We start from the raw sequence: 23,970 nt of genomic DNA, 5'->3' as shown, positions 1-23,970 counted from the left end.
TATTGTGTGCTCACTTGCTAACATCACTTAACAGCTTTCAGCTAAGTAAATTTCCTGGTTAATGAAGTTGAAAAATTCTATCCTCTTAGGGTTTTGCATGGCATAGTTAATATAAACTTTTACAAAAAAATTGGCAAAACAGGCTCTCTAGAAGCAGTTAGAAGTGGGTCCTTTTGATGTTTCTATTCATTATCCTTCTGAAAAGTAGGTGGTGCTTAGAAGGTCATAGGATAAGGGTTGCTAAGCAGCTAAACAGAAGGATGCTAAAATTAACTGAAGCGGTTTTTGAAAGGGAGCCCTTCCCTGTTTTACATTATTTACTAGGTTTAATTAATTTCTGAATCCTCCATGTTCTTTGACCCAGGAAGGTAGGATGTTAAAAGTTGGTTCTTGTTTTCTGTTATTATATTCAAATAACCTTTCTTTTGTAAATGTCTTTAATTGAAGTTCAGTATCCTCTTGCCTCTGTGCTGTGGTGTCAAATGGCAGCTTGTCTGGGATGACTTTCTTGTCTATTAAGAGATTGAACTTCCCCGTTGTTATGCGTGCCTAACTTCACCTGCTTTTGCATTAATAACAGACTTTTTAATGTTTGTTTTGGAAACTCTACATAATCCACAAAATGATGTTTTACCTTTGTATCTTATTAGCCATATTTGCATTTGAAAGATAGAAGTGCAATACAATATCAATAGTAACTACAATATAGTCACTCTCCTGATGAGAGGACAATATAGCTCTCTTTCCTCCTAGATGAGATGTATGTGGTTGTGGCTGTTTCTGGCCCATGGTACCTTACTTCCCTGGCTCTGTTTATTCAATCCAGCTCGTAGATAACCCTACGTATTTGGAAGGACTGGACAGATGTTAGGAGGCAAAAAACGTATTGTGGTCTGTGCTTTGCCTTAAGGTGCTTCAAGATTCTTGAAGTTTTTAATGGAGACGAAAGGTACAAGTTGGGTTGAACTGGTGGCTGGAAACTATCACTTCTGTTGAGTGGCAGGCCTGCTGCAAAGCCAGAAGCTTCCCTGCCTCAAGGTTATGTGTGTTTTCCTGACCTATCAAATGGGCCTCGTTGAGTCATATTTTTTATACTCAAATATAATTAAGAGACTGATAGACAGGCGCTCCCTCCCTCTCTCTCTCTCTCTCTCTCTCTCTCTCTCTCTCTCTCTCTCTCTCTCTCTCCTCTCCCTCTCTCTCCCTCCCTCCCTCCCTCCCTCTCTCTCTCTCTCTCTCTCTCTCCAGTTTTTATATTTAGATTGTGATTCTTGAGTAGAAACAAGTCCCTCTTTCAAATGCATGCAGGGGGTGTGTGTCAAAGAGTGATTTCCATGCCCAGGAGTTGGGGGATAGATCAGAGGTAAAAGGTGTACCAGCTGCTGAACCCAGAGGGAGGCATAAGATGTGCTTTCTGAAATGCATCACTTACTTTTAATTTCCCCCACTCCCACATGGTAGGCCGACCAAGGAAAGGGAACCCGACTGCTGGTGTTTTCTTTACTGCCGAGGTAGAAGAATGAGGAAGACGGGGAGGAGCTCTTCCTAGTTAGCAGTTAGACTTGTTGGGCTGTGTCATCCGTCCCGCTTTTCTCTCAAGGTCTCTCTTGTCACGTCCCTTGGGTGCCCAACATGGTCTGAAGGGCAGCTGAGCTTGCCTGGAGATTTCATTTTACCCTGCTTGTTAACAGCTGGGCCGGGGAGGGGGGGGGGTGGTTAGGCAGGAGGGAACAGGGAGCTGTGATCCTGCATCCTGGCCTTGATGGGCTTGCAGGTTGCAGCCCGTCAGTAAAGGTGACTGTGAATAGCTGCTTCAGACAGAGCAGTGGGAGAGGGCGGAGACTGTTTGTTCTGTGTGATTCTAGCAACTAATGCTGGGAGAATTTGAAAACCTCCGTAAAGGCCGGAGCCTGGGGACTGGCTGCTACTGCTGCGATTCACCTGAGGGAGGCTCTGTGAGGGCGGTGGAGCTCACAGGGTGGAGAAAGAGAATGAAAACCCCCACTGGTTTTGTCAGACAGCCAGACTGAAGAGAAAAAGTCTCAGTGGGGGTAATTAGATAAAGCTTTTAAATGCTCTATTTGTTTTTCCCCTGAGCTTGCTTGGTATTTCATCCTTTTACCCCCTTTTCCAAGACTGGGGAAGGATTGTTACAGAAGCGGTTGATGGGCTGGTAGTTGAATTTACTTTTACATTTCCTCTCCCACCCCATCCCCTATTAGAGTGCAGCTTTTTGGACTGTCAGCCTCCTTTTGTGAAGACATTTAGCAAAAATTCTAAGTTTATACTCAGAACAGCACAGATTGACAGCCAGGTCCATCCTGATCTTGGGCTCCTAAGTGGGACAGCTGCTGGCTAGAAACAGCCTGGCCTAGCCACAAAGGAATTAGCATTTAATATACACTGTGGATTTCTCTCTGTATGGTGGGGTTTTAAAATAAGGCCATCCAAAAACGAAACAAACAACAACAACAACAAAAGCTGGGCGTGGTGGCACACACCTTTAATCCCAGCACTTGGGAAGAAGAGGCAGGTGCATCACTATGAGTTCGAGGACAGCCAAGATAACACAGAGAAACCCTGTCTCAAAAAAAACCAAAACAGAACAAAAAAAAAAAAAAAAATAAGGCCAGACTCTTTTGGAAGTAGTTCTCTGCTTCAGTTTGAACGCATAAGGGAATTAAAACAACAAACAAACACAACCCTCCTCCCCCCAACACCAATACTGGTGTGATTATATACGTCTTTTCAACCTCATGGCATTGTTGAAAGGATAAAATTAATGTTCCAGAAAGTCAAAATCTATATATGGAAGGAAGTGGTGTATTTTGAGTTCAGGAAGTTTTGTGGGTATCCACTTCAGATTCCCTTTCCAGAATGCTGTACAGTTCCTTTACTTTTGGCTGAACTTACCTACACGTTTCTCTCAGTAGGGGGACAAAGTGTGTCTGTGGGGAGCAGACACAACCAGAAGATTCTTCTTAGTGGGGTTCACTTAGGGATGGGCTTTAAGAGAAAGGCAAGTACCAACCTTAGGACTTAACTCTTCAAAGGAATGCTTGTCAGCCTTTAAGGACCAGAGACCGAGATGCTAACATGCCTCTTGGAATGCACAGGTCAGCCTCCCTCCACCCCTATGCAATGGACACTTGATTATTCAGCCTCAAGATGTTCAGGACACACCCGAGGTAGAAAAAGTCTTTTTGCCAGTAGTTGAGTGCACGGTACAGCTGTTCTCTACTGAGCATGCTCAAAGCCCCCCAGTTTGATTCCTAGTATCACCAAGGAAAAAGGGGGGGGTGTGTGCAGTAGTTGTGTCCAAATAGACTGGATGTGCACACCGTATCCCACACATTCTGTTTGAAGATGCAAAATTCCCTAAAGGGCTTACTGCCCTTCGCAGTAAGCTCTTTATTATATGCCTGTGAGGGAGCTCGGTTGGCAGGTTCAGAGTTTCACAGACTATTTGAGGGTAGTGTTAAATGTGTTTGAAACCCCTTTTGGTAAATAAGTCCCAGAATTCACCTGCTTCTAAAACAACTGAGTCACTGACAGGAAGCTGCTCCTGTAGGTGCTTAGCTTTCCTATCGCTTCTTCAGCTGCACTTCTGTCAGATCTCCCTCATTTTGTAAGTTATGTGGTGAATACCTCTTTTTTTTTTTTTTTTTTAAGTGTTTGAACTAGCCCCTACTTGCTTGATGCGTTTGGGCACTCATAGTCTCTCTTGATTTTGTTTCTCAAATTTTGTAAAACTCTTACATATCTTTTTTTTTTCCAGGCCAGTTTTTCTCAGCAGGATCTTTGGTCCTGATGTCTCCTCCTGAGGGAGGGTTGGGTTATCCCATGGCAGGACAGGATAGGGAGATAAGGAGAGGGCCCAGGGAAGGAGGCAGAGAGCCGGTGATTGTATGTTCTCAGGACTCAAGATGGAAATGTCTTGAAGTGTCAGAAGAGAGACACAAATATCACTTGCTTTGAACCTTAACCTTTCCCTGCCTGTACCCTGTGCTTCTCACACAGGCAGGAGGCAAGGCCTGGAGTTGAGAGTGAAGGAGCCAGTGTTCCTGAACAGGAAGGACTGATGCTCTGGGCTCCCGGTTGTGTTGTGTGCCTCTGGACCAGTGGACCAGCTGTGCCAAGGGCACTCAGCGCCACAGCTTAGCAGACAAACGCTTTTCAGCAGTGCCTTGCCTGGGAAATGAGTCCTGTTGCCTCCGGCACCCAGGTGTTTTCCTGCCCTCTTCTCTCACCTATGAACGGGGCACCTCCCAGCTCTTTCCTTTTACAGCTTTGATGGAGCTGGCACCTTCGGGCACCTCGCCCTGCAGGTCCTTGTAAAAATTAAAGCCATCTCCCTTCCTTCTAGAAAGGGATCTGAAGAATACAGTGTCCCCAGGCAGCCAGGCCAAAGTACCTCACTGTCTTCCGTGTCTGGCCCCACATTGGGCAGAACCCCTCATGGTGTTGCAAATGCCTCTTAAGTTAATTTCCTGTCACCAGTTCCTCCCTTCTGCCGTTTATGCTGCACTCTCCTCAGAGTGGTGCGTATTTTTGTGTGTGCATGCTTAAAAGCAGCCCTTGGCTCCTTGTGTCTACAGGGAGAAATCCAAGTGTCTTCTTCCCAAGGGCCTCCATCAGCCGCTTCCACATGCATGTCTTAGCTAGCCTCAGCCCTCGCTGGGGGGGGAGGGGGGCGTGCCTTCACCACTGCCCTTCTCAGTAATTTCTCTCTGCTTTCGCACAGGGCTGTTCTTCCTGCTGTGTTCCCCAGCACTTCTCCAGCTAGAGTTCTTATTTTTCCTTCCAAACCCTGTCTTCTGGGGCATATTGGGGCCTCCTTAGAGAACAGCCCCTCCTCTCTCGCTGTTTTCCCACTTCAGGACCATTTTTTTTCCACCCCTAGCATCTAGCCTGATGGTTGCTTAGTTGGTGCCCATGCCTTAGCAAGTGCTGCGTTCTGATAGAAAAACCAAATGTTTTTGGAGAAGAGCCACATGTAATTTGGAACCGAGGCCTAAATAGCGCTGCAAATTCAGCGAAGGAAACAGACGCACACAGTTTCTCCATAGCCCCCACACCAAGGTTTGGTTCTAGGTGCACATTGGTGGAAAAGACTTGGATTTCCAAAATCCTGAAATATAAGTTGGCTCAGGAAAGAAGAAGGAAGGAAGGAAAGAAAGAAAGGAAGGAAGAAGGAAGACAGAAAGAAGAAAGAAAAGACTTTGAATGCACGGTAGCTTTAAAAGCTGTCACACTGGGGCCTTTACTAATTATAACCAGTTTTCATGGCTCCTGGTTTGAAGTTTACATTAAATAGGAGAGATGGGCACCCAGATCAAAGACCAAATCATTTCAGAGCTCCAGTGAGTGGAGTGGGCCCATTTTCTCTGCCTAGTTAGAGTTTTGCTTCATTAGTGGTATGAGTTAATAAGAGTGTTGGTGTGTGTGTAATTCAACACCCCCCGCCTATTATTCCTTGGGCTTAAAACACTAAACCAGAAACATACAGGATATGGATCTTCCCTCATTCCTCGTGTGTGTGTGTGTGTGTGTGTGTGTGTGTGTGTGTGTGTGTGTGTGTGTGTACACGCACACAGGTGCTTGGTAGTGATAGGGCCTAGTAATGACGACCTGTCATTGTTTCAGGGGACTCTCCTTTATGTTGACTGAAACTGCTATGGGACAAAATGCTTCTGAATACCCAAAAATCATCTCAGTCTTAACCTTCATAAAAAGATAATCCACTTTGTTTAGAAACAGATGCTGGGCCATTGGAGTGGGTTTTTTTCAAAATAGCAGCGTGAGGGTTCTTTATAGAGCACGTGCCCAGCTAGCATCCAGGGAGCTCTGTGTTGCACACTCAGAACTCAGAAAGTGGAGACAGGAGGATCAGAAGTTCAAGGTCATCCTCAGCTAAGCTGTGTAGCTAGTTTGTGGCAAGCCTGGAGCACATGACACCCTGTTTCAAGAAAAAACAAACCACAATATAAAACGACTCACATGGGTTTCCTTACTAAATACACACACACACACACACACACACACACACACACACCACACCACCAAAGAGCCAAGCTTTACAAAAACAAAAACTCACAGTATTCTTTATGAGCCTGAAGTCTGAAGGCTTGACTAAAAGGAAACCTCAGGCATGGTAGCTTACTTATCCTCATAATCCTAGGAACTGGGAGGTAGAAGCAGAAAGATGAGGAGTTCAAGGCTATTTTATGTCGAGAGTTCGAGGCCAGCCTGGTATACACAGAAAATTCAAGCATAGTCAGGGCTGCATAGGGAGACCCTGTCTCAAAAAATAAAAATTTTACTTTCTACATCAGAAAGGAAGTAAGAGCCAGGCATGGTAGTGCATGCCTGTAATCCCAGCACTTAGGGAGGCAGAGGCAGGCAGATCTGCAAAGCAAGTACAGAGCAGCCAAGGCTACACAGAGAAACCCTGTCTTGGGAAAGAAAAAGAGGTGGGGACGGAGCAGGAGGGAGGAAGAAAGGTAGGAAGGAAGGAAGGAAGTTAAAATAGAACAGCCAACTGCAACTGCTAGATCTCAGTTTGACCTATAGGTAGCAGGTAAGTAATTACTGAAGACTAAAAGTGCACCTTCTGCCTAGGAATGCTGGGTTCAGAGGGTAAAAAAATTAAGGAAAAAAAAGATTTATTCTTATTTTCTTTGCATGTTTTGCCTGTTTGCATACTTGTGTGAGGGTATCAGATCCCCTGGAACAGACAGTTGTGATCCACCATGGGGTGCTGGGAATTGAACCTGGGTCCTCTGGAAGAGCCAGCTCTCTTTATGGCTGAGCCATCTCTCCAGTCCCGAAAGTAAATTTTTTGATAAGCCATTTTCTCTTTTACTGTAGGGCATTTAATTGTTTGGAGAATGATTTTATGGACATGTTCTGTGAACATCTCAAAGTGGCTCCCATGGAGTGGTTAATTAAATCTGTGTATTTGGCTAAGCACTTGAAGTTTGGAATCCAAAATAATTTACCTCTGTATGCAGTGCTGGGTATTGAGTTTAGGGCAGTGCACACTCTAGGCAAGTACTTCTGCCTCTGAGTTATAGCCTTACCCTGATACATACACACATAGTACTGCATAGTTCTTTTTTTTTTTTTCCCCTTCCTTTTTTCTTTTTTCTTTTTTTTTTGGTGGGAGGCACAAAGCAGGATTTCAGGCTGGTCCTGAGTTTAAAGTTCTATTAATTCTGAGTGCTGGAATTTCAGACATGGGGACCACACCTGGATACCAAGTATAATTTAAAGGATGCTCAGTTTACACTTCTGAATTGGATATTATGCACTAATTAGAAGATGCTGGACAGGTGCTCGGCCACTAAGTTTGTGTCTAAATTATGAAAATCAAGTTTCATTGAGCCAAGTTCAAGAGCTAAGTTAGGCTTCACATCACAGAAGCAGATCCATGCCGTGCCACCACTCCCTGCTGTTTGTTAGGTTCTTAGTAGGAGCAATTGAGTGGCTTTCTTCTTTATCTCCCCTCCTTAATTTCACAATCCTAAAGGGAACAGGGACAATTTGTTGTCTGTGGTCTGAGCTTTTGAATAGCATTCAGATGAGATGAACACATAAACTATTATTGTTGTTGTCGCTTTCCTTTGTTGAGACAGGGTTTCTCTGTGTGTGGCTGTCCTGGGCTGGCTTTGTAGGCTGGGCTGGCCTTGAACTCACAGATCTGCTAGGGTCAAAAGCGTGCTGTGGTGAATGTGAGCCTTCATGCCACCGTGCATGTATGATGGTCCGAGGACAACTTGGGAATCAATTGTCTCTTGAAACAGAGATGGTGATACCTAGGATTGAACCCAGGTTGTTAGGCTTGGTGGCAAGCACCTTCACCTATTGAGCCATCTCACCAGCCCCTTGACACAAAAGTCTTAAGAGCTGCTGCATCTTCATTCATTCATTCCAGTGAGACTCTGTTCAGTTTATGAGCAAAGCGCTCATGGGAAGAAGCTTCAGGTGAAAACCAAGCTAGGATTCTCAGGATTGCTCAGATCACAGTTCCTTTCATGGCACGAAGGCCCGCCGTGGTCACTTGATGCCCTAACTGTCGTAGATCGTTGTCAATATTTTATTTGACAGTAAACTTGTGTGCCTGCTGTGTGTATCCTGGGCTTCTCCATTAGAATCCCCCTGGTGCCAAAGACAAAAATTTAACCTCGGAATTCTGCAAGGGAGGAGAAACTTGCCCCTGTGGATGGGCTGTCTGTCTGTCTGTCTGTCTGTCTCTCTCTGTGCACTTGCTGATGGCAGATGCACCCCCCACCCCCCACCCCTGAGGCGGTCTTCAGGTTTCCAGCATGTTAACTTTTCTCCCTAGCTCACAGAACTCCTTTTGGAACCAGGCAGAGTGTTTTTTCCGCTGAGTTGGTACACACTGGAGGCTGGCACAGAGGTGTGTTCCCTGTGCTCTTGCCACAGAGGGAAGTGCAGCAATCTGACTCCCAGAAAGTTCCATGGGGTTCTGTTGCTGAGCAGAGAGTGTGACTGCCTCTTAGAGAGGACTCCTGCTTCCTGGGGGAGGGGGTGTCTGTCTTAATCAGCCTACTTAGCTACCCCTGGTGCCTAAGTTGGGCCCACCTGTAAGATGGCCTCACTGGGAAGGCTTGCCTGAGCTGAGATTTGGACAGTGCCTGTCTTCTGAAGCTGGTCCAACATTCATTAAAGCCCCACATGAGCACACAAAGCCCCAGAGATGCTTCTTTTTCACCGTCACCGGTCTTTTCACCATCACCAGTCTTTTGGGTTTTCAGGACAGGGATTCTCTGTGCAGCCCTGGCCATACTGGAACAAGGTTTGTAGATACCAGCCTGTCCTCAGACTCAGGTCTCTGCCTCTTGAGCAGTGGGATTAAGCACGCGCACACACACACATGCAAGCACACACACACACCCCGCTTGCCCAGCTCTGTTATCAATCTCGAGTGATAGAACCAGACCATCCTCCCACCCCCACACCCCTAAGGCAGCTCCATTCCTAACTTGAGATCCTATATATTTTTACATCACTGGTCCATAAATCCTGTTACAACTGAAATCATACTTTTTTTCAGGCCTGTATTGGATAAAGAACTGAATAGAGGATGTTGGCCAAAGACCCTCCCCTGCCCACTTTTTTTCTTTTTCTTTTTCTTTTTCTTTCTTTTCTTTTTTTTAAGGAGCTTGAATTCAGTCTCCTACTACCACAAAATACTGACAGTGATAGTGGGGGAAAGGCCCAGTCTTTTTTTTGTTTTTTCGAGACAGGTCTTTCTGTGTAGCCTTGGCTGTCCTGGACTCACTTTGTAGACCAGGCTGGCCTCGAACTCACATTGACCCACTTGCCTCTGCCTCCCAAGTGCTGGGATTAAAGGCGTGCGCCACCATGCCTGGCCTAAAGGCCCACTCTTAACTTCTTACATAGTACCTTAAAAACCTAAAATTTCCCACTTTAAATGTCAAGATTTATTATTTTAAGTCCAATTTTAATTTCCTTTTCCTTCCCTGCCAAGCATCTCCTAAACTGTTTATTCTGAAACAAGGTGTTATGCAGCTCAGGCTAGCCTTGCAGTTAGGTAGCAGGGGAGGTGACCTTGAACTCTTGATCTTCCATCCCTCAAGTCCTAGCTAGGATTATAGGCTAGGTAAGCACAATGTCACAGCCAGCACAGGGACTATTTCAGTTTTTAAAAGAGGCAGGGAAATTTGCCTTTCCCCCACTATGACCTTAGGGTATGTGTGGATTTGGGCATCTAAACTGGCTGTAAAGTCTTTTGTCATGAATATCTGCAGTTGGTGTCAGTAGTTCATTTGGGATCAAGTTTTGGTGATGAACATGTGAACCCACTTTCGGACAGTCCACCCATAGCCATCCATGTATTTTGGTGTCCTTTAACAGACTTGGGGACGCTAGCACACCTTAGGTGTGTCCTGTCCTCTTTCCCTACCCCTTGGGCTATCTGTTGCCTAAGGATAAAATGGAAGATGTTTGTGGAAAAGCTCTTGAGACTGATGAGGTAAGGAGGTGAATGCTTAAGAATTCCAGAAAGCTTTATTCAGAAGTTCCTCGTGATGTAGCCTGAGGGTGACTCTGTCCTTTTGTTAAACCCAAAATCACCTACGTGGTACTGTGCTCCTTGCTAGCCTGGCAGATGTGGTGGTACACGCCTTTAAGCCAAGGACTCCAGAATGCAGAGGCAGGCAGATCTCTAACTTCAAGGACGGCCTGGACTACATAGTGATACCTTGCCTTAAAAAATTACATGCAACAAAAAGACTTATATTCCCCCCCCAAGAAAGTGATATAAAAGTGCATTATAAGTGTGTGTGTGTTAACACCACCAGGCCAGCCTTCTGCCACTAAGCCACACCTCTAGCCCCTGTTTCCAGTGAGTCAAAAGCAGATTTATTTTAGAATTTATTTTAAAACGCTCATTTGAAATACATGTGTTACTGTGGTTCATTGGTGCAGGAGGCCTGGCTTCAGTGTTGATTCGAACAAAGCACACCTTAGCATATGCTCCACAGTTTGTTTCAAACATTGAGAATTAAGTACAGTTTTCTCTGGCTTTGTGTAATTTTGGCAAATCTTTTTTTTTTTTTTTTTTTTTAATTTTTCCTGGGGACAGAGTCTCACTGTGATCTTAAACTCAGATTTTCTTGCCTCTGCCTCCAGAGTACAAGAATTAAAGTGTGTGTGCCGTCACACCTGGCAGAAATTTTATTCTCTAAAGCCATGCCAGTTCATTATCATTTTTGATGAAAATTGGCAAGGAAATATTTACAGAGCTTCAAAATAAGTCCTAAGTAAGCCTGCTATATAAAGCTGAGTTTTGAGATGCCTTCAGTTCGTTTTAACTTAAGTGATTTTCTTTGCAGGAGTAAATTAAGGTGATGAAAAGGATTAATAAGTAACTCGAACAGAGCTGGGTGTGGTGGCTCACGCCTTTAATCCCAGCACCTGGGAGGCAGAGGCAGGCGGCTTGCTGAGTTCCAGGCCAGCCTGGGCTACAGACTAAGTCTAGGACAGGCAAGGCTACACAGAGAGACCCAAAAACCAGACAACTGGTACCTACTTTTTTCTTCTTTGAAGTGGCTCTTGGCGCAGCTGTGGGTGAGTAATGTAGCAGTGTGCATGGCGACTGTCACTGCTCTGCAGTGATCACGTGACCATACCATTTTATATCCAAGAAGAGGAGGAGGGAGTGATGTATGCATGCTGAGAAGGCAATGGTTAGCGCTGGTCAGGTTATATTCAAATCTGTGGGGGAGCAAGGGGGAGGTGGCCCAGTGGGTGAAGAAGGTGAAGCCGAGGAGCATAGTGGCCTGACTTTGCTTGCTGGGAGCAACGTGCTGGATGAGGAGACTGGCTCCTGCAGGTTGTCCTCAGGCCTTCACACATAAACCGTGGCCTGTGCACAGACAGGCATCTACCCATAAACACATACACAGTAAATAAGTAAAACGTAATTTTAAAGGGCTAAGAGTCTCTTGGTTGTTGTTCAGGAGGAACTTGTTTGCGCAGGCTCAGGAAGTCTTGATAGTGGCGGTCGTGTTTCTGGCTTCACTGTGGAAGATTGAGTACAGGAAAACCAGTCTTTTTTTTTTTTGAGGTTATGTGTGTGTATGTGGTGGGGGGGGACAACTGCTCTATATATAACTCAGGCTGGTCTGTACCCCATGATTCTTTGTTTCTATTGCAGAGCTATAGGATAACATTTGTACATCACCAACTAGAAATCTAGTCTTTGATTTATATTTATTTACTCCCCCCCCCCCCCCCCCCGAGACAAAGTTTCCCTGTGTAGCCCTGGCTGTCCTGGACTCAACTTTGTAGACCAGACTGGCCTCGAACTCACAGAGATCTGCCTGTCTCTGCCTCCCCAGTGCTGGCATTAAAGGCGTGCACCACCACACCCGGTTTAAAGATCAAGTCTTAAACAGGAGGAACTAACTACTGTGTGGTTAAATGAATCTGTCTAGAGCACCCCTGGAGAAGGTCAGCAAACAGCGTTCAAGTTCCAAGCCACCAGGAATGAAAAACATCACTGGCCAGGTGCACCTGCCTCTGCTCCAACCTCGACACAGCATAAGTGAAGAAAGTCCCATTTCTCCTCTCTTGTACCCTACTTATTCCATGTAATTCCCACTCTGCCGCAACAACCTAAACTACGTGGTGGTATTAGTCTGTTGTTTAAAAGAACTCTAGGCATGACAGTAGGGGCAGCAGCCAGGCTAATATGTACTGAGAGCATACTGGCTACCATTGTTCCAAATCTTTCCCTTGTGTCATTTCGATCATGCTTTACACTTCTTCGACCCAATGCTGTAGGTCCAGTTGTTATCCCCATGATTCACAGAAGGAACCTGAGCCCTGGAGTAGTAGATTCAGACCCTGACGTGGACTCCAGGGCCTGGCCTACCACTCTGCCAAGCTGCCTCCCATAAAGGTATCCCTGGCTCACCAAATAAATATTCTTTGAAGTTTGTCTTCATATGGAAATGGTGCATATCAGAGGGACTGATGGCCAGGTGTGGTGGTGCACTCCTGTAATCTCAGCAGAGGCAGAGAGGGGAGGCAGAGGCAAGCAGATCTATGTGAGTTCAAGGCCAGCCTGGTCTACAAAGCGAGTCCAGGACAGCCAAGGCTACACTGAGGAAACCCTGTCTCAAAAAACAAACAAACAAAAAAGACCGATGAAGAAGAACAAGTGTGTTGTGATAGGGTTTCTGACTTCTGGAAACATCTCACCCACGAGCTGTTTCCGGCTCATTCTGCCTAGAGTAGGGAGTGAGACCTACCACCACACCTGCTAGATTTGGTTAGACCATCCGTCACTGCCGTGATGGTCAGAAGGAAGGAGAGATTGCACAGATAGTAAGCGAAGCGGCTGCCTTCTAGGGTGCTGCTAGAAAGGGGTTGTAGGAGACACTAAAACAAAGCCTAGGGGCCCATAAATGCGGGAAAGACTTGGGGGGGAGAGGTAGAGTGAACGAAACCCACAGTCAAGCAAGTTTTCATCGTCACTCTGGGAAAGGTGACCTCAGAGAATAGGCGGTATTTCATATAATAGGAGGTAGGAGGGCTTGGTCTAGTGTCTGCCAGCTGGTGGGGTGCTCCCCTGAAGGTCTCCCGTGGACACCCATGTTAACATCCACAGTTCCAGAGTTCTATTTCCAAGACTTGTATGAAGCCACTTTTGCTTTGGGTTTCTGGAGAGCCATCAAAACAGCCCGTCACGTTTGTCATCATCACTTGTGTTTTGGTTTTGGTTTTTTGAGACAGGCATTTTCTGTGGAGCCCATGCTTTCCTGGAACTACCTCTTATGGAGAGACCAGGCTGGCCTTGAATTCAGAGATCCACCCGCCTCTTCCTCCCAAGTGCTGGGATTAAAGGCGTGGGACCAAAGGGATGCCCACCTCATCCAGGTCCATAATCACTTGTTACTTTCTTTCACACTGGAAGGGAATTTGGTCCAGACTGGTATTTCGGTGATCCTCGGGGAGTTCAGTGGTCTGTGGTGTGACATAGGGACAACAGAACTGAGCTAAAGCTTTGTTTTCAGATTTGCCTAGTCAGCCGAGGTTGCCTCAGTTTCCTTGTGGGTTTTCCTGTGCTTTCATTTTGAATTCTTGTAGCGCAGGCTGACCTGGGATTCTTCACCTCCAAGTGCTGGGATCAGAGGCGTGAGCTACCTTGTTGAGCTGTTTTGCTTCCTAAACAGGAGGATTGGAGGATAGTCAGAGAATATCTCATCTCTCTCCATGTGTTGGGACATGGGGCTACCATAGTGTTCTGTTCTCTACGGGGGGGGGGGGGGGGGGGGAGGGGAGAGGCTGGGCAAGCTGTAGAACTGAGCCTGAGTCTGGGAGCCCTCAAACCCTGGAGCCCTCGAAGCTTTGCTTTCTCTGTCTGGTGGGTCTGTGAAGGAGGGGCTGGTTTTAAACTAAGCAACAGAATTTAAGTTTTATGTGCCACTGGCTCAATTATCTGTGGCCTACCGGCATGCTCTGTTACTATAATCTGTGATTTTGCTCACGGCACTTTGGTAATTTCAGTGGAAGTTGAGTGAGAAGGAAATTGGACTCAATGTGGATTGTCCCATACATGTCCTGTGTTGGTCCCCCTGCCTGGACACCTAGTCCAGGCACCAGGCTCTGGGAAGACCAGGATATGTGTATGGTTTCTGACTTAAACTTCCACAGCACCAGGCCACTGGCAAGACCATGTGGCAGAGATGCAAGCGGGAAGTGGCTGGGCAAAGGAGGAAGTGAGGCCTCTGTCATGGAGGACTTACCACGTGGAGAAGGAGGTGGGGACGGAAAAACAAGATGCGCCTCTCAGCTAAAAAGGGCTGTGTGCACACTGAAGCAGGAAGAAAATGTGAAGCTGTTTTGGGGACAGAATAAGACACTTGTGAAAGAGATGCCTGGAGGGTAGGGCGTGTGGGGATTGGGTAGAGTGGAGATGTGAGAAAGGTAGGCTTCTGTTCCTCTCAAGTAAAGTCATGGTAGGACCAGCCTGTGCTCAGAACAATGCTATTGAGGACATTTAAGCAAGAGAGATGGCACCATGTTAAGCAAAGTGCAGTACAGACTCACAACTTGGGATCTTCTTTTATGTAACCTGGCTGGACCTCAGCTCACTGTGTGCCAGGCTAGCACAGACCTTGCAGTAAGCCTCCTGCCTCTGTCTCCTGAGGGTCCAGCTATCTACCACCATGCCCAGCTTGTACCCTCTTTTTTCTTTCTTTTGGAGATAGGGCTTTTCTGTGTAATAGCCCTGGCTGTTCTGGAACTCTCTTTGTAGACCAGGCTGGCCTCGAACTCACAGAGATCCACCTGCCTCTGCCTCCTGAGTGCTAGGATTAAAGGCGTGAGCTACCACCACCCTATGCTTGGTACCCTCCTTAATAGAATAATTTCTTTCTTTTGTTGTGGACTGCCTTTCCAAATGCTGTTAAGTGATAACTGAGTTAGGAGAGCGCTGAGGTGTGAGCCCTAGCACTACAAAGGTTTTTGTTTTTTTTTTTTAAAGGAGGAAAGATCATTGAAAGGTGAGAAATTTTATTTGCAGCAAATAGAACTCAATTAAATACTGTTTAAACTTCCTTTATTGTAGCCTGATAATTGGCACATGTTTAAGTTCAGTAGAGAGCAGAAGTCTTTAAAAGGACACAGATTTTCCCCCTCCCCAAATGTTGCAAGGACGGTGCTGGGCTTGTGGCTGGGAGTTAGAGCATTTTGCCTGATATGCGCAAGGCTTGGAGTGATTCTCAGCACCCACTCTGCCCCCCCCAACCCCCACAAAAGAGAAGCAAAGGAGGTAGATACTGGCAGTCTGACAGGGACCATTTATTCATTGTGGCTCCTGGTCTGTCCATCCTCAAGGATTGACTTGCGCTCACTCTATGAATGAGTGAACAGTGGGCTAGATAATTCACAATCTTGGAAAACAATCTGTTCATAAAACAGATAACCAGCTTCCTGCTCCTCTACACAACAGTTGCCCTCATCCACCTAAGGGCTCTGCCCCTCAGATGCTCCAGACCTCACTCCACTTCCTTCACTCCATGTAGATGAGGCAGCCAGGGAAGGGGGCCATGCCTAGAGCTTTATGGTAGTGTGGTGGGTGTGAAAGAAGTCAGTTAGCAGGCTCCACAGACAATTAGTGGTTTAATAATTATTGTAGACACAGTGTTCCCTTGGACTCTGAAGTTTTCAGAGCCCTCTGTCCCTGGGGAGGAGATAATTTTTTTTTTTAACAGGCCTGACCTTATACATTTCAAAGCCCGTACTCAAAGGCTAAGGGAGCTAACTGAAAGGGCTGGGGGGGAAAAATGTATATAGGCTCCTGTGAATCTGGTGGGTCAGATGGTAGGCAGACCTTCAAGCTACTACTCATTTTTATCACTCAAAACTGATCGATATGCTTCATGATTTTCCATGTTGCTGTCAACCTTTTATCACTTAGTTGTTCTCCTAAGCTGAAGCATGGATTTGGGGGAAGCCTCTGAAAGTGCAGTTCAAGGGTTCCTTTCGTATATGTGACCAGTGGGGTGAGGTGGCAGGACAGAGGTGCCACCATTGGTGACCCATGTGTAAGGTTCATCATTATCTGGTAGGATGTAGCTCCTTCTTTCTCCTTTTCATTTAATAGAAATATTGATTTTAGGTTTATTTTTATGTGTATGATTTCTTTGCCTTCATGTATGTTTGTGTGGTGTTCGCATGCCCGGTGCACATGAAGGTCAGAAGAAAGTATTGGATCTTCTGGAGTTAGAGTTAGAAACCTTTTTAAGCTGCCACATGACTGCATAAGAGCATTCAGCTCTTAACTGCCGAGCTGTCACTCCGGCCCCTTTTGTCTTCCTTTTAAAGGAAGGAAACTGAGGTCTGAAGATGCATGCATTTCTTTCTCCCCGCCCTCTTCTCCCCCACCACCAGTTTTTCCAGACAGGGGTTCTCTTGTCTAGCCTTGCCTGTCCTATACTCTCTTTGTAGACCAAGCTAGCCTTGAACTCACAGAGATTCACCTTCCTCTGCCTCCCGAGTGCTGGGATTAAAGGCATGTGTCACCATGCCCGCTGCAGATGCTTCTATTTCTGTTTTTTGTTTGTTTGTTTTTCAAGACAGGACTTCTCTGTGTAGCCCTGGCTGTCCTGGACTCACTTTGTTGACCAGGCTGGCCTCAAACTCACAGAGATCCGCCTGCCTCTGCCTCCCGAGTGCTGGGATTAAACGTGTGCACCACCACGCCCGGCGCTATGGCCCATTTTCTTATTGTTAGGGATAATCTTTTTTCCCCCCTTCCCTTTTCTGGTGTTTTTTCTTGCTTCCATCCTGAGTGTGACACTCAAGAGTCTCTCAGATGCTAGGATGCTATGTGTGTACTCTTGTGATGAATTACTTACACCCGTAGCCATTTTGTCCTTTTTGCTGTGGATGCTCTCTACATCTTGGTACCCACCCAGAGTGCCTTGCTACTTAACTCGGTTCACGTGTCTTGACGATTGCTTGATGAGAGCATTGCATGCATTTGATTGCCTTCACCTTCAGTTGAAATAGCCTTAATTGAGCAGCTGGAGTGTTTAGGGCATTTGGTTTTGGTTTGGGCAAGTAAAACATGGTGGTTTTTTGCCTCCAGGGAATTTATGTTGTGAAAGGAATCTACAGCGCTTATGGTCCCCGAGCCAAGTTCCCATGGGAAGGCCAGGGTTCAGAGAGGCTCGCTGGGCTGGGTCTGCACTTCCAGGAAAAGCCCAAGCGGGAGCTGAGGTCCCTGCAAGAGAGGGCAGGTTGGTTTTGGGAGTCCAGGGTATAATTTGCTGTTGAAGACGAGGCACTAGAAGATGACAGGGTTGATGGGTTACCTAGAGCCCAGATCAGGTAGGGCAGAGGTTGACGTTTTTATCTCTGGTCATAGGAACCCTGGGATTTGAGCAGAGTAGTGACAGTTTGTCCTACTGGGGCCTTGACAACATCCTTAAGAGGGAGAGTACGTGGTCTGAGCGTCGGTGCTTTGGTGGCCGCCATGACCCAGGGCAGAGAACACGTCCCAGGGCATCTGGTACAGGATGCACTAAGCTGAGTATTAGGATGTTAATTGCCCTGAGCCACTGCACTGGTGCACACACAAGGAAGTCTTGGTGAAAAGCTGAGTCACGTTCTCTGGCTCCATAGCTGCCGATACAGGTGAGCCAACTTTAAGAGGCGTAAGGAAGGTGCGGCCAGGTAGCAAGCAGGCAGCTGGATTCTGGTTAGGCCTCTCCCTGGAAGGCTTGGGCTTCATTTCCCTTCAGTCTGGGCAGCTCTTTCAGGTGGTTTGCGTTTATAATGTTGTCAGCTAAGCTTGTGTATTAGGAAGAGAGCTTTTCTGCGCATGCAGGGTGGAAAGGGCTGCCAGTTGGTTGGGACGACCAGCTTCTGTGGGCCTGCCCTGTTCCCTGAGCCTTTCTATCACTTGATTTCCTTTCTCCATCCTGGTTATGGGGCTGTGGGTTCTGTCTCTCTCCGCTAGGAGGAAAGGACCCCAGTCCTTCCTCACCTGCCCTCAGCAGGGTATAAAGTAAGTCTGGATTTATGGCTTTTTCCTGATGATAACCGCCCCCCCCCACCCCCCAAATCATTTTGATCCTCTCACAACTAACTGGCCTTCCTCTAGCAACCTGCAAAGCAGCAGTAAATCCCTTTGCACTACTCTGCTTTGAGCTCCTCCGCCCTCTGGTAAAGCTGGAAGTGCCTGAAAGAGAGGCAGCAGGAGCCAGAGCCAGGGCCCACATAATCCACACACTCTGGACGTCACCCCGGGTGACTCAGATTCAGTTGCGTTTGTCGTTTCACAACCACCTGCATCTGATCTCCCTCTGGGCAAACTCTTCCTGGCTCCCAGTACTAGGAGCAGAGTGCTCCTCCAGGGATGGCTTCTCCCAGCTTGCTTGCTTGCTTGCTTTCTTTCTTTCTTTCTTTCTTTCTTTCTTTCTTTCTTTCTTAAAGAATCAGGTGTCGTGAGTGTTGATCAAGTCCTGTGCATTTTCTCTGCTGCCTTCCTAACAGCGCTGGCAAGTGTGTGTACTTAACGTTTCAGAGATTCGGGAGATAGGCCTGAGGAGACCGGTTCTAATCGCCATCTTTGTACCAGTCAGCTCATTTCATCTCTACATCCACCTAACGAGGCCATTGTTACTTCCATCTCACACATAGAGACGCTGGGGCCTGGAGAGATGTGGCCCCAGCTCGTGAGGTGGAATTCAAACCCAGGCCAGGGTCCCACGGTGTTCTCAATTCTTGCTCTTCTGTAGTTGTTAATTAAGTAAAAATTGTTTTCTCCTTTGTGCTTGACATAGCCTATTGCTTCCATTGGGTTCATTTTCTTGAATTGTTTTGTATTTGTTTGGATTCTAGCGGCACCCCCTCCCACCTCACCCCCCCCAAATTGTTAAAAGGCAGAAGAAAGTGAGCTAATGTCTATCAAGTATCCAGTAAGTATCAGGCACCCCCCCCCAAAAAGGAGTGAAATCAGAAAGAATTCTTCAACCTTGGAGTGTAAACTCCACAAGGCCTTTTTGTCCTTTTTTAAACCTGTATTTTGTTTTGCTTTTTGATGCATACCAAGTACTGGCACATCGCCGACTGCTCCGTCAGTGGTCGCTGAAGACAGGATGGGGTAAGAAAGGGTTACTTTACCTGCTTGGCAGGTGTAGACAGGAGAACAGGGGATTCGGATTCGGGTGTGTAGCTCACGGCACAGTCAGAAGCAGCCTTTGCTTTTCACGAGGCAGGGTTTCGCTTTGTTTTTGTTTATAAAATGCAGATCCTTTTTTACCCGTGTACACCGAGGGTAACCAGATCTACGCTGTGGGATTACAGAGATGATATAAAACACTATAAATACCCAGTAGCCCACAGCATATAAACAGTGGGCAAACTGAGCTGTATTGGTTGGTCGGCACGCGTCTTTTGGGGGGCAGGATCACCCCACAGATTAGTGCAGCCGGGGAGGCGCTCGTTGGTGGAGCTCTTGGATGCCCATTTAAGTCTAACATCCACGCCTCTGCTTGTCACATGGAGTAAGTGGGGAACGTGGCGGAGTCAGGCCAGCCGAACTTGGGCGAGTAGTTAGGACGCTCCCGGTTTGCTTAATCTCTTTTCTAATCTTTGTTTACAACGATGTAGCACGGTTCACTTACTCTCCTTACACCTTAGCTAGCAGGTGAGGAAAGTGAGGCCCGGCGAGGTGTCCAGGCGTGGACCGTTGTTCTTACACATTCCGTTTCCTTAGACGTCAACGTGCCCTGCCTACCCAGGAGACCCAGCTTCTGCCTCCATCGGCTTTTGCAAACACTCAATGTGCTGGGGCCCCAGTTGCTCATGTTATGGTGTTAGCAAGGAGTTTATATTAATACTCGGCTGCGAGCAGGGCATGGTGGACCACGCTTTAATCCCAGGACTCGGAGGCAGGTGGATCGCTGAGTTCAAGGCCAGCCTGGTCTACAAAATGAATCCAGAACAGCCAAGGCTACACAGAGAAATGCTGTTTCTGAAGACCAAATAAATAAATAAATAAATAAATAAAAAGAAAAGAAGAGAAATCTGCTACCAGCTGGTTAATTAAAATTATACTATGATTGTGAAGATGTTTGTATATTCATAGTAAATAATGAGGCATTTAAGAGATACAAAGAACCGGGAATGGTGGTGCATGCCTTTAATCCCAGCACTCCAGAGTCAGGAGAGGCTGGTGAATCTCTTGAGTTCAAGGCTAGCCTGGTCTACAGATCGATTCCAGGACAGCCAGGACTACAGAGAAACCCTGTCTCAAAACCAAAAACAACAACAAAAGTTAGAAAAAATAATCCTAAGGACCTAAGAATTATTTTTTCCTATGAGATTTAAAAACAAGTTTTAAAGATTTATTTACCCTTATTCTATGTATATGAGTGTTTTGCTTGCATATGGCTGCACCACATACATGCCCAGTACACAAAGAGGTCAGAGAGGGCGTTAGATTCCCCGTAACTGGAGTTACAGACCCTTTGTTGTAAGCTACCGTGCTGGTGCTGGGAATTGAGTCTGGGTCCTCTGTGAGAAAAAAGTGATCTTAACTACTGAACCATCTCTTTAATCCCGTGAGATTTTAAAATTAAAAGAATAACACAAATGGGAAATGAAGTAGTATTCCTGCAAATCTGAAAAGACCGTTAGTGATGCTTTACTGTATATGATGTCTTTCTAGGTGGGTTTTGGTGGTAGAGGCAGAGGTTGAGGAGTGGGGGAAGATCTCATGTAGGCCAGGCTGACCTTAGACTCCCAGAATTGCAGTCATGCACCCTGCAGGTGGGTGTGCGCTGTGCACAGAAGGTAGGACCCAGGGCTTCATGCATGCTACGCAAGCACGCTAACCACTGAACCACACCTCCAGCTCAAGGGGATTTTTTTTTTTAATTGGAGGAACACAATATGAAAGTATTACTGTTTATGGATAAGAAATTCATTTTTAAACATTCCCTTAAGCTATACTATATCTTTTCAAATTCAAGGATATATGACAAGTCTTTTCCGTTATAGACAATGGATGTTGGCATGAAAATCCACTTATTTTAGCCCGGGTGTGGTGGCGCATGCCTTCAATCCCAGCACTCCAGAGGCAGAGGCAGGAGGATCTCTGTAAGTTAGAGGCTGGCCTGGTCTGCAAAGCGAGTCCAGGACTGCCAGGACTACAGGAGATACCCTGTCTTGAAAATTATTTTGATGAGGCATAATCTGAACAATTGGGTTGGGTCATAGGCAAATGTTTAAATTATTTCCCACTTTCTGGGTTCTCATTAAGGGGAGGAAAAATCTTTTCTCATTTAAATGAAGCCAGTCTAGGATGCAGGGGTTTTTTTGTTTTGTTTTGTTTTGTTTTGTTTTAACACAACCAGAAATTTGTTTAATGTAAGAAAATACTGACAGAAAGTGTTTGGTTTTGTGTATCCTGTGACTGGTCATCTTAGTATACTAAACAAGCTGGAAAACAAACTGAACAGTTCAAAAAGTCCCTCTAAAGGGCCAGACTCTAAGATGGAGTTGTAGCAAAGGCCCTGGGCTTGAGCTTTCAAACTGAAAACAAAACACAAGATGTTTTTCTTTTTCTTTTTTAGTTAGGGGAGCAAAAAAGAGCAGGCCAGGCTGTTTGTTTGGGGCTTTTGAAGTGGGGGTGTCACACCTAGGAGCCAAAGTTCTTTTTTGTTTGTCTTTTCTATGTAGTACTGGATGTGACGTGGCAGTTTACCAGTGGCCATGCATCTGTGGGATATTTTACTTTAATCTGTCATGATTTGTGGGCAGTCTTTCATAATCTTTTCAAAATATAAGGGACTCCTTATTAAGTGGTATTAATGTGTGCATGTGTATGTATACACATATTTGCAGGGCTAGGGCTTGGACCTAGGGTGTCACACTTGCTTAAACATAGGCTCTGCTATGCCCCCCAGCCCTGTGGATCGCTCGCTCCCTTTTTGATTTAGCGTCTAAAGTAATGAGTTTCATTTTCATGCGTGCTTTTTGTGGAATCATCTCCCTGGATGTCAAACTAAACTAAACTAAAACTAAAGTTCATGGTGGATGTGGTGGTACACCTTGTAGTCCCAGCAGAGAGTTCAAGGAAGAAGGACCTGAGCCTTAGGGCAGCCTGTGAGATTAAAATATATATATATTTTGAGCACATATATATATATGCTCAAAACCAAAACAGGCCAGCAGTGGTAGCTTGTGCTTTTAATCCTAGCATTCAGGAGGCAGTGACAGGCTGAGAACCCTTCTCAAACCTTCAAGACCAAATAAGATTTTATATTTTTAGAATATGTTGGGAGTTATAATGACAAAAAAAAGAAAGAAAGAAAGAAAGAAAGAGCCATTAATAGCATTTTCGTGGCATTTATTGCCATTAATTGTAGCGGAGCTTTATGTACTTGCAAAGTAATAGTACTTATGCGTAAATTTACTTGGCTAGTAGATAAATTGCTGGAGGGATAATTAAGTGAGTCTCTTGAAACAGCTTCCCAGAGGCTCCTGCCCCAGAGACAGTTCCTGTGTGTGTGTGTGTGTGTGTGTGAATCACTCTAAGGTCTAGTGTGAGGAAAAGAACGGTTAGGTCAGGTCTGAACTGTAAATGGGATCCCTTGCCTCGGTCTAGGAATGGCTACAGAGTGATGACGGAGCGGAGGGCCATTCTTTGACAAGTTAAGAGGATGTGTCTTATTCCCATTGGCACATCAGTAGGGCGTCATTTCCCCAGCAGTTTCCGGTGCAACCCTTGGATCACATTCATTTAGAGCAAAGAATTGAGTTAGGGGAGTGAATTCAATCTGCCAGATCGTCCAAACGTCTCTGCCCCCTTTAGCTATGTATGATTCCTTCAGAAGGCCCTTTTAATTAGCTACTATGGTCTGTTAGCATGAACACTGGGTTTGTTTGTTAGGAGCCCTTAACCCTAACCCACCTGCCCTATTTACGGCTAGTCAATTGTTTTTCATCCGGAAAATGGGCAGACTGTACATCTTGTACCATATTGTTAGGTGACAAAACGATGCCCCCAGGCAATATTTTATTTTATTTTATTTTTCCTTAGCAGTGCATACAAACCTTTGGAAGGAGAGATGGTTTTATCTTTTCACTTAAAAGGAAAAGTACTATAAATCTAGGGAAAATCTCAACCTCCCCAAATCTGCTTTAAGGTGAAGCAACAGAAGGAGGCCTTCTTTTAGAGACCTTTTCTTCATCTTCTTCTGCTTGTGTTCCTCTTTCTAATATGAGACACCCTCCCCCCTCCTCCTCCTCACCACTGACGACACAGTAAGGCCCAGGTGGAGGCGACGACCATCTCATTGCAATGTCCCCTGTTATCTGTGGGGAGGCCATCCCACCGGTCCCGCTCCACCACTTCCCATTTGGAAGAGTCTGGGCCAGATCACAGGCATTCTGTTTACATTTCAGGCGGGTCTGTATGTGCTACAAAAACATTTACTGTGTCTCCATTTCAAGCCTTTATGGCCCTTTCCAAGTTGCTCACGGAACTTTAGGTGGCAGCTTAGCAAAGAAAAGTAGACAGTGAGTGCTTATCAACTGAACTTGAGAAAGGACAGGGTCCAGAAAGCCAGTATCCCTAACTAGTCTGCCAATGGTCAAACACAGACAGGGATAATTTGTGGAAGTTGATCTTGTGAAGGAGGTGGCAGGTGACCAGAGAGGGTCAGCCAGGCCTGGGTTGAAGAACCGGTGGCCATCTGTACAGTGTACTTTTGCCTGGTAAACCCAGCTGTAAGGCAGGCTCCTGTGCCCCAACAAGAGGCTGCTTTGGGTACACAGTGACCTCATGAAGGTCTCAGGGGGAACCCTCCGCACACAGTGTAAGAATTGTGAGGCAATTTTACCAATTGGGCAGAGGTTTGGGTTGGAAGGTGCCTCCACCAGCCTTGGTAGATG

General features: G+C 46.1%; 1 protein-coding gene across 20 annotated transcripts in view; it reads left to right on the top strand.

Annotated features, from left to right (window-relative positions):
• RREB1 (ras responsive element binding protein 1) overlaps positions 1–23,970 on the top strand; it is a 175,780-nt gene that overhangs the window by 50,477 nt on the left and 101,333 nt on the right. Inside the window, exon 1 of one of the 20 annotated variants that reach the window (XM_084794875.1) lies at positions 11,048–11,118. The exons of the other annotated variants lie outside the window; for them this stretch is intronic. The gene's annotated coding sequence lies outside the window, so the exon portion shown is untranslated. Of the gene's footprint in view, positions 1–11,047; positions 11,119–23,970 lie in introns of those variants that run through there. 20 annotated transcript variants of the gene reach the window in all.

The sequence above is a fragment of the Acomys minous genome (assembly GCF_964271855.1).
Source record: "Acomys minous genome assembly, chromosome: 9".
NCBI classification, from domain to species: domain Eukaryota; kingdom Metazoa; phylum Chordata; class Mammalia; order Rodentia; family Muridae; genus Acomys; species Acomys minous.
The sequence above is the reverse complement of the archived record's forward strand: the minus strand, read 5'-3'. Positions and strand labels throughout refer to the sequence as shown.